Below are 16,226 nucleotides of genomic sequence, written 5' to 3'. Positions count from 1 at the left end.
TCAGATGTCCTGCAAATCTGGTCTTTCTTTGCATAATGTTTTTAAGCAGTGTTCTTTCCATCCCAACTCTTGTTAAAACTTCTTGATTTGATATTCTCTCTGTATAACTATTCTTCTCCATCCTTCTATAACAACACATTTCCAATGCATTAATTCTTTCCATATCTCTCTTTCTGAGTGTCCTCCATGACTCACTTTCATAACTTGCAATACTGTTGCTTTAACTATTCCAATTCTCACACCTATTTTAATATTCTTATTTATTAAAATTCTCTTCAATTCCATAAATGCTGATTTAGCTTTATTCTATTTCTAATGTCCAACTCTGAAGTTCCTTTCTCTGAGATCCAACCACCTAAATATTGAAATCTTTTCACTTCTTCTAAAATCTTTCCTCCATATCTTATCTTTGCATTATCTCCTATTTTTCTGCCCATTATCATGGTCTTTTTTGTGTTAATCCTTAGTCTGTACTCTTTACAGGAGTTTTCAATTCTTTGAACAATTTGATGTAATCCATAACAAGAGTTACATATATGTTTAATTGATCTTATCAGTAAGAAGCCATTTCCAATGAGGTACTCAATGGTACAAAAGTCATTTTTAAGTCATTTCAGTCAAAATTGTATATACTATTTTTGTGCTATGCTCCTTCTAGTTTTAGTTTAGCCTACCAGTATTTGGCTTCCTATATATCAAAAAATTACTTCTGCAAACTGGAACAAATGGGGATGGATAATGGATGCCTAATTAACAGACATCAAGATAAAATGTAATCCAGAAGAATATAGGCAACTAGACTTGTACTACACAGCTTGAGCCACTACTATTCAATTTGTATGCCAATGATATAGAGAATGGTTTATTATTATTACTACTACCCTAAGACCTCCCATGGAGTCAAAGGGTCATCTAGGAGGTCCTTTGTCATACACACACAGCTCGTCATGCCACACCTTAAACATGTTCAAATTCTCTGCAGACATGCTCTCAAGCAAGGCATTCCAATCATTCACAACTCTGCATGCAAAAACGTGTTTCTCACTTCCTTGTTCATATCCTCTTTATACAGCTTCCAGAGATGACCGGTTCTCCCTTGATATCCCACCATTTTATGAAAAACATCTTCAACATTGATCCTATAGCAATCCCTTACCAACTTATACATCTCTTTTTTAAATAACGAAACCTGTGGTGTGTTCATAATTAGAAGAAACACACGTATAAACCACAGTGAAAATTATTTAATTGTAAATATTTCATCCTAAGTATCTTAGGACATCATCAGTACAGTATTTAAACAAAATTAGGAATAACATACAGTTTGGGCGCATGATTACAATAGAATCTCATGAAAACGTGCTATAGTACAAAAAAAAAAAAAAAAAAAAAAATCTCCACAGGGTATCTCTTTTTGGATTTACACATCCAAAGAAAAGAAGACGGTTCCATCGCCACATCTGTCTTTCGCAAGCCTACATTCTCAGGTCGCTACATTCACAATTCTTCTGCTCATCATCCATCTCAGAAATCTGGCATTATTAAATCACTAGTTTCCAGAGCACACAAATTCTGCTCCTCTGTAGAATCTTTAAACCAGGAATTAGAAGTTATCAAAAATACAGCCATCCTAAATGGATATAATCCCAAAACAACTCAAAAAATCATCAGTCACTTCTGCATACATCAAACCAGGCAGGAAGAAGTGCATAGGATTCCCATACCTTACGTTAAAGGCATCTCAGAACGTCTTTCTAAAATTATGAAGAAATACAATTTTGCCACTACTTACAAACCTATCAACCAAATTTACAACTTATTACCTTCTCCTAAGGACAAATTCTCACCCTTGATGTTACCTGGTGTTTATGAGATTCCATCATCATCATCAAATTCCTGCCATGTACCCTCAAGGGGTGTACAGGATATGACAGTACTACATGAAAAAATTACATCATTACTAACTTCCTATCTACAATTTTCCTCCAAATCAGTCTGTTACTTGTCAAGACTCCAACATTATCAGATCTTATATTTCTATCGTCTAAGGCACTTTGTACCGTATCAATCCACCTATATCTTGGTCTTCCTCTGGGTCGTTTTCCTGCCAACCTGGCAGAGACCACTTGTTTTGCTAATCTTTCCTCTCCCATTCTATTTAAGTGACCATACCACCTGAGATTAGCTCTGCTAATGCATTCCTGGATGCTGACAATGTCAAGTTCTTTCCTAATATCCTCATTTTTAATATAATATTGCCATTGATGCCATCTGTTCACGCCTTTAATCTTTCTCAGGACTCTCATATCTGCGGTCTCTAGTCTTTGGTCAAGTGTTTTACTTCTGACCCAGCTCTCAGATCCATAAGTTAAAACTGGTTTGAACACTGTCTTGTATACAGCTAATTTAGTGTTCCGACTAATTTCTCTCTTATTCCATATGAATTTATTCAATTGACTTCCCACCATACCAGCTTTGCTGATTCTGTTGTCTATTTCTATATTTAATTTACCATCTTCAGTAAAAATCATGCCTAAGTAGCTGAAATGTTTTACTTGTTCCACAGGTTCTCCATTCACAACACAGTTGACATTTTCAATGATTCTGCCTATTTTCATTGTCTTTGTCTTTTTATTGCTGACCTTCATACCATATATATTACAACAGCTATTCAATTTAGTAAGAGAATCTTGCAGACTTGTAGCGGATTTATTTAGAAGTATAACATCATCCGCATAAAGCAAAGAGCTGACATTAACATCTCCAATTTTGATATCAGGTTTAATACCACTTTCCTTCATAATGTGATCCATATAGATAATGAATAACAGAGGGGATAAACACAACAGATTTAACATTAAACCATCTTCCTGTACTTCCTTCAATTCTAACTGCTGACTTACAACTCAAATAAAGACTAAGTATTGCTTGATATAATGCCCCATTGACACCTTATAACTGCAGCGTATTGAATAGCTTCTCTCTTGGCACCTTATCATATGCCTTTTCCAAATCGACAAAGCTTAAATACAGATCTTTGTTATATTCCCATGCTTACTCGACTATTTGTCGTAAAGTGAAGATCTGATCCTGACAGCCTCTGTTTGGCCTGAATCCAGCTTGTTCTTCACGAAGCTTTTCTTCCACAATTCTTCTCAACCATTTCTCAAGTATACTTGCATAGATCTTGCCAGGAACACTCACTGGGGAAATACCTCTGTAATTCTCACATTCAGTTTTATTTCCCTTTTTATATATGGGTACTATGAGAGCTCTACTCCAATCATCGGGAATTCGTCCCTCTGTCCAGGCTTTCTGAACTATGCAGTGCAGCCACTGTAAGACTTTTATACCACCATACTTCAGCATTTCTGGTCGAATATCATCTACTCCTGCTGCCTTTCCACGTTTCAAACCTTTGATGGCTTTTTCTACTTCAAGTATGGATATGTATTCCTGACTGCATACCTGGTCAGTGTTTTTTATCACTGTGCTGTCATCACTGCTTGTTTCATTTAGCAGTTTTTAAAAGTAATTACTCACGTTTCAAACCTTTGATGGCTTTTTCTACTTCAAGTATGGATATGTATTCCTGACTGCATACCTGGTCAGTGTTTTTTATCACTGTGCTGTCATCACTGCTTGTTTCATTTAGCAGTTTTTAAAAGTAATTACTCCATACTTCAAGGATATCTTTTTCTCCTGTTTTCATGTCACCTTTATCATCTCTAACTCCTTTTACAGCACTCTTTCCTCCATTCCTAAGTTTCTTCCACAACCTCCAGAATAACTAAGAAGAAAAGCCAAAACGGCTATTTTTTTCTGGCGAGGTTGATATAAGCGTCACTTACGCTTGGATACGCTGACAGTTCGTCGGCATGAAACGTTACAGATCGTAGTTTTCGATCTTAGTTTAGCTTACTGGCTGAAAAACAATAAGGGATTTTTATCCCCTTAACTTATATCAACCTCGCCAGAAAAAAAATAGCCGTTTTGGCTTTTCTTCTTAGTTATACTATGTTATAATATAATATAGTGACACACCTTTCGGTCAATCATATAGCAAAAGTATGTAAGTTTTCTTCACTTAAACTCTGATATTCTAGGTCTAGCTACTCACTGATGAGACCTCAAAAAAGGTTGAAACCGGTCTGGGTAGTGACCTCTCCTCATAATGTAAAACAGTACTACATCTCTTAAGAGCTGTGTGTTTTACATTATGAGAAAATATCAAGAACAGTGAGGGAGCTTGCTCCACCTTTGCAACGAGTTGCCGTTGTGTGGCACTACCAAGTGGTCACTTATGCTTGGATACGCTGACAGTTCGTCGGCATGAAACGTTACAGATCGTAGTTTTCGATCTTGGTTTCGCTTACTGGCTGAAAAACAATAAGGGATTTTTATCCCCTTAACTTAAACCTCCAGAATATTTCGCTACCTTCTTGATATTTATTTTCTATATTCTTGCCAAAGTCCTCCCATGACTTTTGTTTAGCTAGTTTTACACACTGTTTAGCTTTCTTACATTTGTCTCTGTATTCTGTAAGAGTAAAAGCTGACATATTTGCCAGGAACTTTTGATATGCTTTCTTCTTTTCTTTCACTGCCTCTTTAACTTCCTGTGTCCACCAGGGAGTTCTGATTTTTTTTATCCTTGCACACAACCTCACCACATGCCTCTCTGGCAGAATCAATCAATGTTTTCTCCAGAGTTTGCCACTGAATCTCCAAGGTTTGATTCCTGTTCTCAAACTCTTTCATTTTCTTTTCAATAATCTTTCTGTATTTTAGTCTACAGTTCACATCTGAGAGCTGCTCGACTTTTATTCGCTTTAAAACTTTCTTACATGTTATTCTTTTCAATATGAAATTCAATTTTATCCTGCTCAAGACTAAATAGTGATCACTTCCAATTTCAAATCCTCTGTACACTCTGGTGTCCTGCACCAGGGAGAAAACATCACTATCAACAATAACATAGTCAATGAGACTTTCCTTATTCCTAGCCTCTTCTCTCCATGTGAATTTGTGCACATTTTTATGTTGGAACATGGTGTTAGTAATAACCAGTCCATGTCCTGAGCAGAAATCCAACAGATATTTGCCATTATTATTAGCTTCGCTCTTTTCTCCAAATTTTCCCAAAATATTTTTGTATGTCTCACAATCATTTCCTACTCTGCTATTTAGATCCCCAACAAGGACCAACTTTTCCTTTTTCATTGTGTCAGTTGCTTTTTCTAAAGCCTCAAAAATTCCTCCACTTCTACCTTAGTAGAACCTTCTGTGGGACCATAGGCACAAATAAGTCTCATTGTCCAGTTCCCCATTCTCATATTTGCCCACATTACTCTACTTGAGACTGACTGCCATTCAAGAAGATTAGCCTCGTATTTTGTGTTGAATATTATGGCTACTCCTTCTTTTCCTTGATTGTCATTGCCTGAATATAACATTTTGTATTTATTGCTCAGAAAGATCTCACAAGTTTTGGTCTTTTTTGTTTCAGTCACCCCTATTATGTCGATCTGGTATTTATCTAATTCCTCAGCTAGCTCCATTTCTTTGCCATTCAGGCTTCTTACGTTGATAGTACCGATCTTTAACTCTGGTGATGTTGAGTTGGGGTTTGTTTTCAGATTTGTTCCAGTAGCTGACTTTTCGCTGTTTGCCCTGGTTCCCTGGCGAAAACAACGGGGGCCTTGTTTAACCGGGCGACGCCCCAGCCGGCATGAAATTTTGTCATGTTGTACCATCATTTTTTTATTTTGGTTTAACCAATAAGAATACAATTTGGTAGGCTAAATCCCAAATTGCCAGCCCATCCTCGTTCGTTCAGTATCAAAGTAGATACCCAACAGGGCGCACCACGAGAAGGTGAGGATTGGACATTAGGTCAGAAGCCCTGGTCGGTTCTCCGCATTCCTTTAAAAGCTATGTGGAGGTCTCCTCTCAGTTATACAGCTTTGACCCTTAAGCACCCCTTTGCAAATTATCTTACTTTGGACAGACAGGTAGGTCTGTTCAGAAACGCATCTCAGAACATCAAGACCACATTCGTCTTCTTAAACTGCAGAAATCTGGCATCTCTCAACACGGAATTGAAAATCCAAACCATAGGATCCATTGGGAAAAGGCTAAACTTTTACATAGATCTTTATTTAAACATGAACGTTTATACAAAGAAAGTTCTGAAGCCCTACTACACAGACCAAACCTAAACCGCAACGACGTTCTTACTATTCCTAAAGTATGGGAAATTATCATACAAAATTGTGTTAAATAATTAATGTTTTTTTTGTTTTTTTTTGTACTACTTTAACACGTTATGCATGTTTTCATGAGATTCTATTGTAATCATGCGCCCTAACTGTATGTTATTCCTAATTTTGTTTAAATACTGTACTGATGATGTCCTAAGATACTTAGGATGAAATATTTACAATTAAATAATTTTCACTGTGGTTTATACGTGTGTTTCTTCTAATTTATACATCTCTGTCATATCACCCTCTTCCTCCTATCGACTAGACTCTGTAAATTGCATCTTCTCAACCTTTCCTCGTATTTAACATTCCAGAGATCAGAAACTACCTTAGTCAGTTGTCTTTGGACCCTTTGTTCTTTTGAAAACCAGGTAACCGAATCTATGCACAGTAGTCCATGTGTGGCCTAATCAGAGCATCATACAATGGAACAAGAATCTCTTACTTACACAAGTCAGTGTCTTATGCATCATTCCTAGACTTTGTTGTGTTGTCCTCACAATTTTGGCAGTGTCCTCTCAATTTTAGATCCTTATCCACCATCACCCCAAGATCTTTTGTTCTCCTCCAACAATATATCCCCACCGAGCATAAATTCTACATCCCACATTTGTTTCCCAAATTTTAAAACCTTACATTTTACAACAATGAACTGGCATCCCCACTCTCATGTCCATTCACTCAATCTATTCAAGTTTTCTTGTAAGGCCACAATATTTGCTGTACTCCTCATAGTTCATCCCAATTTTGCATCATCTGCAAACAACTGAATATCCCCATCAAAATTTTCCCCAATATCATTAGCATACGAGTAAAAAGCAATGGCCCTACAACAAAAAAAACCCTGAGGCACACCATTAGTGTCTTTCCTCTTCTGGGATATTGCTCCCCCCATACACAACATGCTGATAGCTATCAGATAGCCAATCTCCAATCCAATGCACCAGTGTAACATCCAACTTCATCTGCTCTAGTTTGAATATCGACTTATGCGGTAAGCTATCAAAAGCCTTTGCAAAAATCTAAGCATACTATTGTGTTTCCATCGCCTTTGCCCAGTAAAAGCCATCATCTTATTGTAATAAGTAGATTACTAAAACATGACCTTTCTTTGGCAAATCCATGCTTTACATCAAAGATAATACCACTGCTGACTGTTATCAACCCAATTCTGGATCCTGGTTCTCACTAGCCTCTCCACCACTTTAACCACAATATCTGACACACACACATAGATTGGCCTATAATTGGATATTCGAGTTCTGTCTCCTCCCTTATGAAGTGGTACAATCTTCTCCTCCTTCCACTCCTTTGGAACTTGACCCAATGTAAGACTCATATTAAGCAAATATTGTCAATGCAGGTGCCAACTCCCCAGCACATTTCTTCAAAATATGTGGTGATATATTATCAAGTCCTACAGCCTTATTAACATTCAGTTTGCTCAATTCCCCATATACCTCTAGATCACTTATAATCATTCTCTCCTTATCAACAAGTGCTCTCAAACTCTCCATGATGTCACATTCATAAGAATGAAAGCCCTTTATGAACTGCTTATTAAATATCTCAACTATATCCTTTGCATCAGTGTTTTTATACCATTTTTTCCAATCAGTGTCATTCTTCAATAATCTTATTTTTTTGCTGAAAGAACTCCCTAGGATTTTTTTTTTGGCGTCATTAGCTAACTGCTGCTCATATTTCACTTGTGCCACCCTCATCAACCAAGTCACCCTCCTTATACAGGGTGTTCGGGATAAATTTGACATATTTATAATTAATTATATTTTTCCGTAAGTTACATGTATTAACACACACTTCTCTTCATTTAAAAGTTTGGACCCTTCTTCATTCATATACAAGATGTCAGAAAGGATGGATAGCTGGAACCCACCTGAATCATGGAAGAGAATAACTTGTATCATGATGATTCGTGCCCGCCATCAAAATAAGGATATTACGACTGCTGCCCAATGCTCCCTGAATACAGTAAAAACAATCAGGCATGAACTAGAGACTTGCAATGGTGACTACGAGGATGTAGCAAGAAGAAAGATCCCTAGCAGACGATCTGATTGCGTTCGTACAGCAGAATTCCTCGCAAATCTGCAGGAACAGGTGTTGAAGAACCCTGGCATTGGAATTCGGGCTTTGTTCGTGGAGTTGCTAACTGTAGTCAAGCCCTGGATAACAAGGGTAGCCAATGGTAGGCCGTATGTATGGCAGCAGGATTCGGCCCCTTGCCACACCTCTGGGAAAAGTCAAAAATGGTTGTCTGAAAATTTCTACGACTTCACCAGTCCAAATGTTTGGCCTCCAAACTCCCCAGACCTTAACCCCATGGATTATTTTGTATGGGGCACAGTTGAAAAAGACACCAATCGCACTTCCAGTAATACAAAAGCCCAGTTAATGGATAAAATTAAAACAGTTTTTGCGGCCCTTCCCAGGGAGACTGTAGCATCAGCTTGTTCGAGGTTCTGAAGCAGAATTGAAGCTGTGATCGATGCTAATGGTGGTTATTTTGAGTAAATCTTGTTGATAGTATTGTAATTAACTCTGCCTGTAATGTTTTTTTGTCAATTCATTAAATTTAATAGATACAAAGAAGATTTTCTTTTTCCTTACGAAACTGTCAAATTTATCCCGAACACCCTGTATGTTCTTTGTGATCCTCATGGAATCCATTATTACCACTCCTCTTATGCTGCCTCCATAATGCCTTTTACCTCTGCATTGCATGCACCTACCTTCTGACCCTTGGAATACATTTTGACATTGCTTCTACTAAACCGTTCTTGAATATTACCTAAACTGATCTCCTTTCCAGCCAACTCCTCATTCTATGCTACACCTGCAAGCTGTCTCCTGAGCTTCTCATAATCACCAGCCTTGTAGTTCCACATATACTCTTTTCTCACACTGCTGGCAACCACCTAGATAATCACTTAATAGTCATTCTCACTAACTGGAAGGTGATTTGAGGGGAGGATATCCCATTGTTTACTGGTGTTGTAAAACCAAAGAGAATAGTAGTTAATAATAGTGATGTAGAGATCCTGCAGAGTGATATAAATAAGACTAGCAGGGGATAAACAAAGGATATTGGTTGTCAGTTTAACGTACTGTAAGGTATGCTTTGTGATTAAACAATTAGATCACAAGCTCTATATTACATTGAAGGGATTGAAAGAAACTGAGACTAGGGATTTGATGAAAGGGAAGCAGACAAAATAGCTCACATCATCATCACTTAGATGTTAAGAAACATACTGACAAGAAGGGATAAGAAAGTTAACATCCTGCTTTAGGTGGTTTTGATACAGCCACATCATGCTGTACAAAGATCTAGTCACATGGATCTAATCATTCTAATGAGCAACACTTCCCTAGGGGGGGGGACAAACTATCAAATCTATTAATATTAGGGTGATTTAGCAATGCTTTACAGATTCTTATAATCTTTCCATAAGGAATCTGTTCTTCTGCAGATATCTAATTCCATTATAAAGGGTTGCTTAAGGATCAAAGTTAAATGACTGAGAAAAACTCCACATGGAATTTTAAAGGATGCAAAAAACCAACTGACTTCTCCTAATGTCCAATCCTTATAGTGTACACCAATGGTAGATAAATGAATGCAGATGGGCTGATAAAGTTATAAATTTTAAAAAATGAAAAACTTTTTTATTTATTTATAGGGGCTTAATTACAATGAAATGTTTTTTTTTTCTTCCAATACTAAAATGAAATTTTATAATCCAAATTCCATTGAGAATATTAAAAATACTATCTTACAAGCATACAGAATTCGGTCTTACTTGATTTTTTTTTATTAGATACACATTACAATTCACAAAATTTAATTATCTTTTTGAATTTATTATGCTTTTAAAGAGGTGTGGTATAGCAGGTAGAATAGAGAACATTGTTGCTGGTAAAAATGGCCTCAAAGACAAAGGGATTGTTACGTTTGTACACAAATGTAAGGAGTATTCAAAACAAGAGAGGTGAGTTTGTTGCATAGATTGAGTTACTATGCCTAAAGATAATTGGAATAAGTGAAACTTGGTTGTCTAAGGAGGATGTGATGTTGGGAATAGAAATGGAAGGATATATAATTTTCTGGAAGGATAAAAATGTGAAAAGAGGAGAGGGAGTGCTGTTAATGATTGCAGAGGAACTATATCAACGAAGTGTGGAAGTTGATAGTGCATGCACAGATTTTGAATTTGTGTTGTGTGAAGTTGAAATTAACAGGCTAGTATATCTGATAGGATGCTATAGGTCAGGGAATGTCGATAATACCGATTGTGAAATGTTTAGGCAAATTGGTTGAGCATGAAAAAAAGGAAATCCTGATGGGAGACTTTAATTACAGGAATATAGAATGGAAGGAAGAGATAGTGTAATGAGAACAGGGAGAGTGAGTTTGTTGAATTGCTGAGAGATAAATATCTTAAGCAGCATGTGAGTGAAGCAACTAGCAGCTTTATTGTCCTGGATTTGGTGATAACTTCACAACATGCAGCAGCATTAATGAGGTGTTGACGCTGCTGCCAGTTGGTGAGGGTGATCGTGAAGTCCTTGTTTGGAAAGTGATGAAACAAGAAAAGGTTACTGCCAAAAATGGATATATTTGAAATATAAAGCAGGTGATTATAGGAAGCTCTGTAGTCAGTTAGCATCAGTACATTGAGTAGATGAGCTGAGCAGAAAAGATGTTATCAAATTATGGAAATTAACATGGCAGTATCTGACACAAGCAAATGTATAACTGCATACCAAGGGTTAAACGAGTAGGAGTAAAAATGGATGAACAGTGAAATCAAGTAAGCTGTGTTGTAAAAAAAAAAAAAATGATGGAGGAGGTACAAGACAAGGGACAAGGAAATTTTTCTGCTATATGGCAAGCAAGATAAAAAATAATTATGGCAGGTTGACACTGGTAGATAGTCATGGCAGCAGAATAAGAGTTGCAAAATATAGAAGGGAGGCAAGTATTAGGAGAATTGGAAGTGAAAAAATCAGAGGTGTATCAGATGTTGATTGGGTTGGATGTTAATAAAGCTGTGGGAATTATTATTTGGTAACCTCCATGGAGTCAACAGACTCATCGTGGGGCACTCAACCAGTGACATGTCTGTCATAATGAGCTTTGAAGTTATTTACACTACAGGCAATTCATTCCACTCACTAACAACTCTCCACATAAAAATCTACTCCACACTCCCTTCTTCACCACATCTCTAGACAATTTCTAGGGATGGTCTCTCATTCTTCCCATCTTAACATTGATTATTTTTATAATTTCTTCTTTATTAATCTGATAGAATCCCTTAACTTGAAGGTCTCTATCATATCTCCTCTTTTCCTCCTATTCACCAACCTCTATGAACCACATTCTCTCAAACACTCTTCATAATCAACACTCCAAAGTCCTGATATCACTTTGGTTATTTGTCTTTGGACCCCTCTCTAGTGTTTCCACATCACAATAAAAACTAGGTAACCAAATCTGAGCACAATACATATGTGGTCTTACCAATGCCTTATATAGATGCACCACCACCTCCTTATCCCTACATGTCAATGTACTTTTTATCATAGCAGCAATACGATATGCAGTCTTTGCAACATGTGCAGTGTGCCCTCGGAACATTAGTCCATTGTCCACCATCACTCTTAGATCCTGAATCTCATCCACTTCCTGCAGTACAGCTCCACCAAAACAGTATGTAGCCTTATATCTCTGTGACCGTGCACTTACTGATATTAAAACTACAATCCCACTCATTTGTCCAGGCTAAAAGCCTATTCAAATCTTCCTGTAGAGAATTAACATCAGCACTATTCTACCTAACTTTGCATCATCAGAAAACATTTGAAGATCCCCAGTCACTTCACATGAAATATCATTAACAAACAAGTTAAACAGTAGGGGCCCAAGAACAGAACCCCGAGGCATGCCACTGGTCACCTTCATTCAGAGAGAAAATTTCCAATTCATCTAACCAATATGTTATATCTTCCTATTCTCTGCAGTTTATACATAAAATTATCATATAGTAATCTATTGAATGCTTTTGTAAAGTATAAAGTGCAAGAATATCACTATATATTCCTTATCCAACACATTCATCGCCTTAAAATAAAACATAAGCAGATTGCAAAAACAAGACCTGCATTTCGCAAACCCATACTGACCATCATAGAGAATTTTATGTCATCAACCTAATCCTGTAATCTATTTCTAACCAATTTTTCCAACACTTTGATCACAACTGCAGGTATACAGACTGGTCTATGATTGGAAACTAATGTTCTCAAACCATGCTTGTGGAGAGGTATTATTTACCTTAGGAACTTTACCTGCTGCAACTCATTAAAAAACCAGTACAAGGACATGGCTATCTCTTTTGCACATTCTTTAAAAATACATGGTGATATGTCATCCATTCCCACAGCATTATTAACATCTAACACACCTCTGATTCTTTCACCTTTAATTTTCACCTCCTATATGTTGCACCACATCATTCACACTACTATGATATACTGATGAAGTGTTCGTTAAATAATCCCACTATATCATTTCTATGGTTATTCTGCTACCATAGCTATCCACTAGCATCAACCTGCCCTAATCATTTTTCTTCTTGCTTGCCAAATAGCAGAAAAAGTCATTTGGATTAGCTTTGACCTGACTGGCCAATCTCTTCTCATATTCTACTTTTTCTTTTTTTAACCATGCGTGTCACTTTTCTGGCCTGCACTTTATATTAGTCATGCATTTGTTCACTGCAAACTGTCTTGTACTTCCGCTATAATAATTTCTTTCGTAACACTGCTTGCTTGATTTCACCGTTTATCCATCTAACTTCTACTCTATTTATTTGCTTAACTCTTGCTGTACAGTTATGCATTCCCTGTGTTAGATACTGCCTTATTTCCCAATTTACTGTGAACATCTTTTCTACACAGTTCATCAATCTAATGTATTGATGCTAGTTGACTATGGAGCTTCTGATTATTACCACCTTATAGTTCCACATAAAGGTGCTTAAGGGTCAAGGCTATATAACTGAGAGGAGACTGCCACATAGCCTTTAAATGAATGTGGAGAACCAATCAGAGCTCCTGACCTAATGTCCAATCCTCACCTTCTCGTGGTGTACCTTGTTGGGTATCGACCTGGATACCGAACGAACGAGGATGGGTTAGCAATTTGGGATTTAGACAACCAAATTATATCCTTATTGGTTTAAATCAAAATAAAAAAAATGATGGTGCAACATGACATACCACTGCTGACATGTAAGTCAGTAGTGGTAAAAAACACTGAAAGAATTTCATGATGGCTGGGGCTTTGCCCGGTTAAACAAGGCCCCAATTCTTTTCGCTAGGGCAAATAGCAAAAAGTCAGCTACTGGAACAAATCCTAAAACCCACCCCCAACTCAATATCACCAGAGTTGAAGATCGGTACTATCAACATAAGAAGCCTGAATGGCAAAGAAATGGAGCTAACTGAGGAATTGGATAAGTACCAGATCAACATAATAAGATTGACTGAAACAAAAAAGGCAAAAACTGGTGAGATCTTTCTGGGCAATAAATACAAAATATTATATTCAGGCAATGACAATCAAGGAAAAGGAGTACCATAATATTCAACACTAAATATGAGGCTAATCTTCTTGAATGGCAGGCAGTCTCAAGTAGAGTGATGTGGGCAAATAGGAGAATGGGAAACTGGACAGTGAGACTTATTTGTGCCTATGGTCCCACAGAAGGTTCTACTAAGGTAGAAGTGGAGGAATTTTTTGAGGATTGAGAGAAAGCAACTGACACAATGAAAAAGGAAAAGTTGGTCCTTGTTGGGGATCTAAATAGCAAAGTAGGAAATGATTGTCAGACATACAAAAATATTTTGGAAAAATTTGGAGAAAAGAGGAAAGCTAATAATTACGGCAAATACCTGTTGGATTTCTGCTCAGACATGGACTGGTTATTACTAACACAATGTTCCAACAAAAAATGTGCACAAATTCACATGGAGAGAAGAGGCAAGGAATAAGAAAAGTCTCATTGACTATGTTATTGTTGATAGTGATGTTTTCTCCCTGGTGCAGGACACCAAAGTGAACAGAGGATTTGAAATTGAATGCGATTACTATTTGGTCTTGAGTAGGATAACATTGAATTTCATATTGAAAAGAATAGCATGTAAGAAAGTTTTGAAGTGAATAAAAGTTGAGTAGCTCTCAAATGTGAACTGTAGACTAAAATACACAAACATTATTCAAGAAAAAATTTAAGAATTTGAGAACAGGAACCAAACCTTGGAGATTCAGTAGCAAGCCCTGAAGAAAACACTGATTGATTCAGCCAGAAGTATGGAGGGAGGTATAGAAGTCTTACAGTGGCTGCACTGCATAGTTCACAAGGCCTGCACAGAGGGACGAATTCCAGATGATTGCAGTAGAGCTCTCATAGTACCCATATATATATAAAAAGGGAAATAAAACTGAATGTTCCTGGTAAGATATATGCAAGTATACTTGAGAAACGGTTGAGAAGGATTGTGGAAGAGAAGCTTGGTGAAGAATAAGCCGGATTCAGGCCAAATAGAGGTTATCAGAATCAGATTTTCACTTTACGACAGATAGTTGAGAAATGATGAGAATACAACAAAGATCTGGATTTAAGTTTTGTAGATCTTGAAAAGGGATATGACAAGGTGCCAAGAGAGAAGCTATTTAAAACACTACAGTTATATGGTGTCAATGGGGATTATATCAAACAATACTTAGTCTGTATTTGAGTTGTAAGTCAGCAGTTAGAATTGAAGGAAGCACAGGAAGGTGGTTTAATGTTAAATCTGGTGTCAGAAAAGGATGTACATTATCCTCTCTGTTATTCATTATCTATATGGATCGCATTATAAAGGAAAGTGGTATTAAACCTGATATCAAAATTGGAGATGTTAATCTCAGCTCTTTGCTTTATGCGGATGATGTCATACTTGTAAATACATCCGCTACAAGTCTGCAGGATTTCCTGACTAAATTTGAACATTAAAAATGTCAGCATGACAAAGACAATGAACATAGGCAGAAGCATTGAAAATATCAACTGCATTGTGAATTAAGAACCTATAGAACAAGTAAAAAAATTTTGGCTGCTTAGGCACGATTTTTAGTGAAGATGGTAAATTAAATATGGAAATAGACAGCAGAATCAACAAAGCTGGTATGGTAGGTAGTCAACTGAATAAATTTATATGGAATAAGAGAGAAATTAGCCAAAACACTAAATTAGCTGGTTTAAATTAGCACAACCACTTCCTTGTGGCATAACCACAAGGAAGTGGTTGTGCCCCTGTATAAAGCACTGTTCACACTTGAACTATTGTACTCAAATTTGGTCACCTTGTTTTCAGTGTGATGTGGAAACATTGGAGAGGATACAGAGACAAGTGACTGAGACAATATCAGGACTTTGGAACTGGCTATATAGAGAGGTTGAAGAAATATGGATTGCAGAGTTTGGTGGACAGGAAGAAAAGAGGTGATATGATAAAGTTGGTGAGAGGATTATATCGGATTAATCCAGATGGGATTAAAAAGAGTAGAAGGTGAAAGGAAAAAACCAGGGGCCATCCCTGGAAGTTATCTAAGAGTGTGGTGAAGAATGTGAGGAGTAGATTTTTTTCATGGAGAACTGTCAGCGAATGGAACACATTACCAGAATGTGTTGTTAATGCAAGGAGTGGTAAACATTTTAAAGTGGCAAAAATTATTTCAGCACGTTACTTCAAAGCTACTGCCTTCCTTGGATGACTTATTATGAAGGAAGCAAGAATTTGTTTTGAACTAATACATTTGATTTCTTATCTTTTTTCTGGTCACTGATAGATATTGAAGTACACATACATAATAAGTGAAAAAATATA

Source organism: Typopeltis vanoorti, chromosome 6, assembly GCF_054136105.1.
Source record: "Typopeltis vanoorti isolate ZY-2024b chromosome 6, IOZ_Tvanoo_1.0, whole genome shotgun sequence".
Taxonomy (NCBI): Eukaryota; Metazoa; Arthropoda; class Arachnida; order Uropygi; family Thelyphonidae; genus Typopeltis; species Typopeltis vanoorti.
This window is presented reverse-complemented; position numbering follows the sequence as displayed.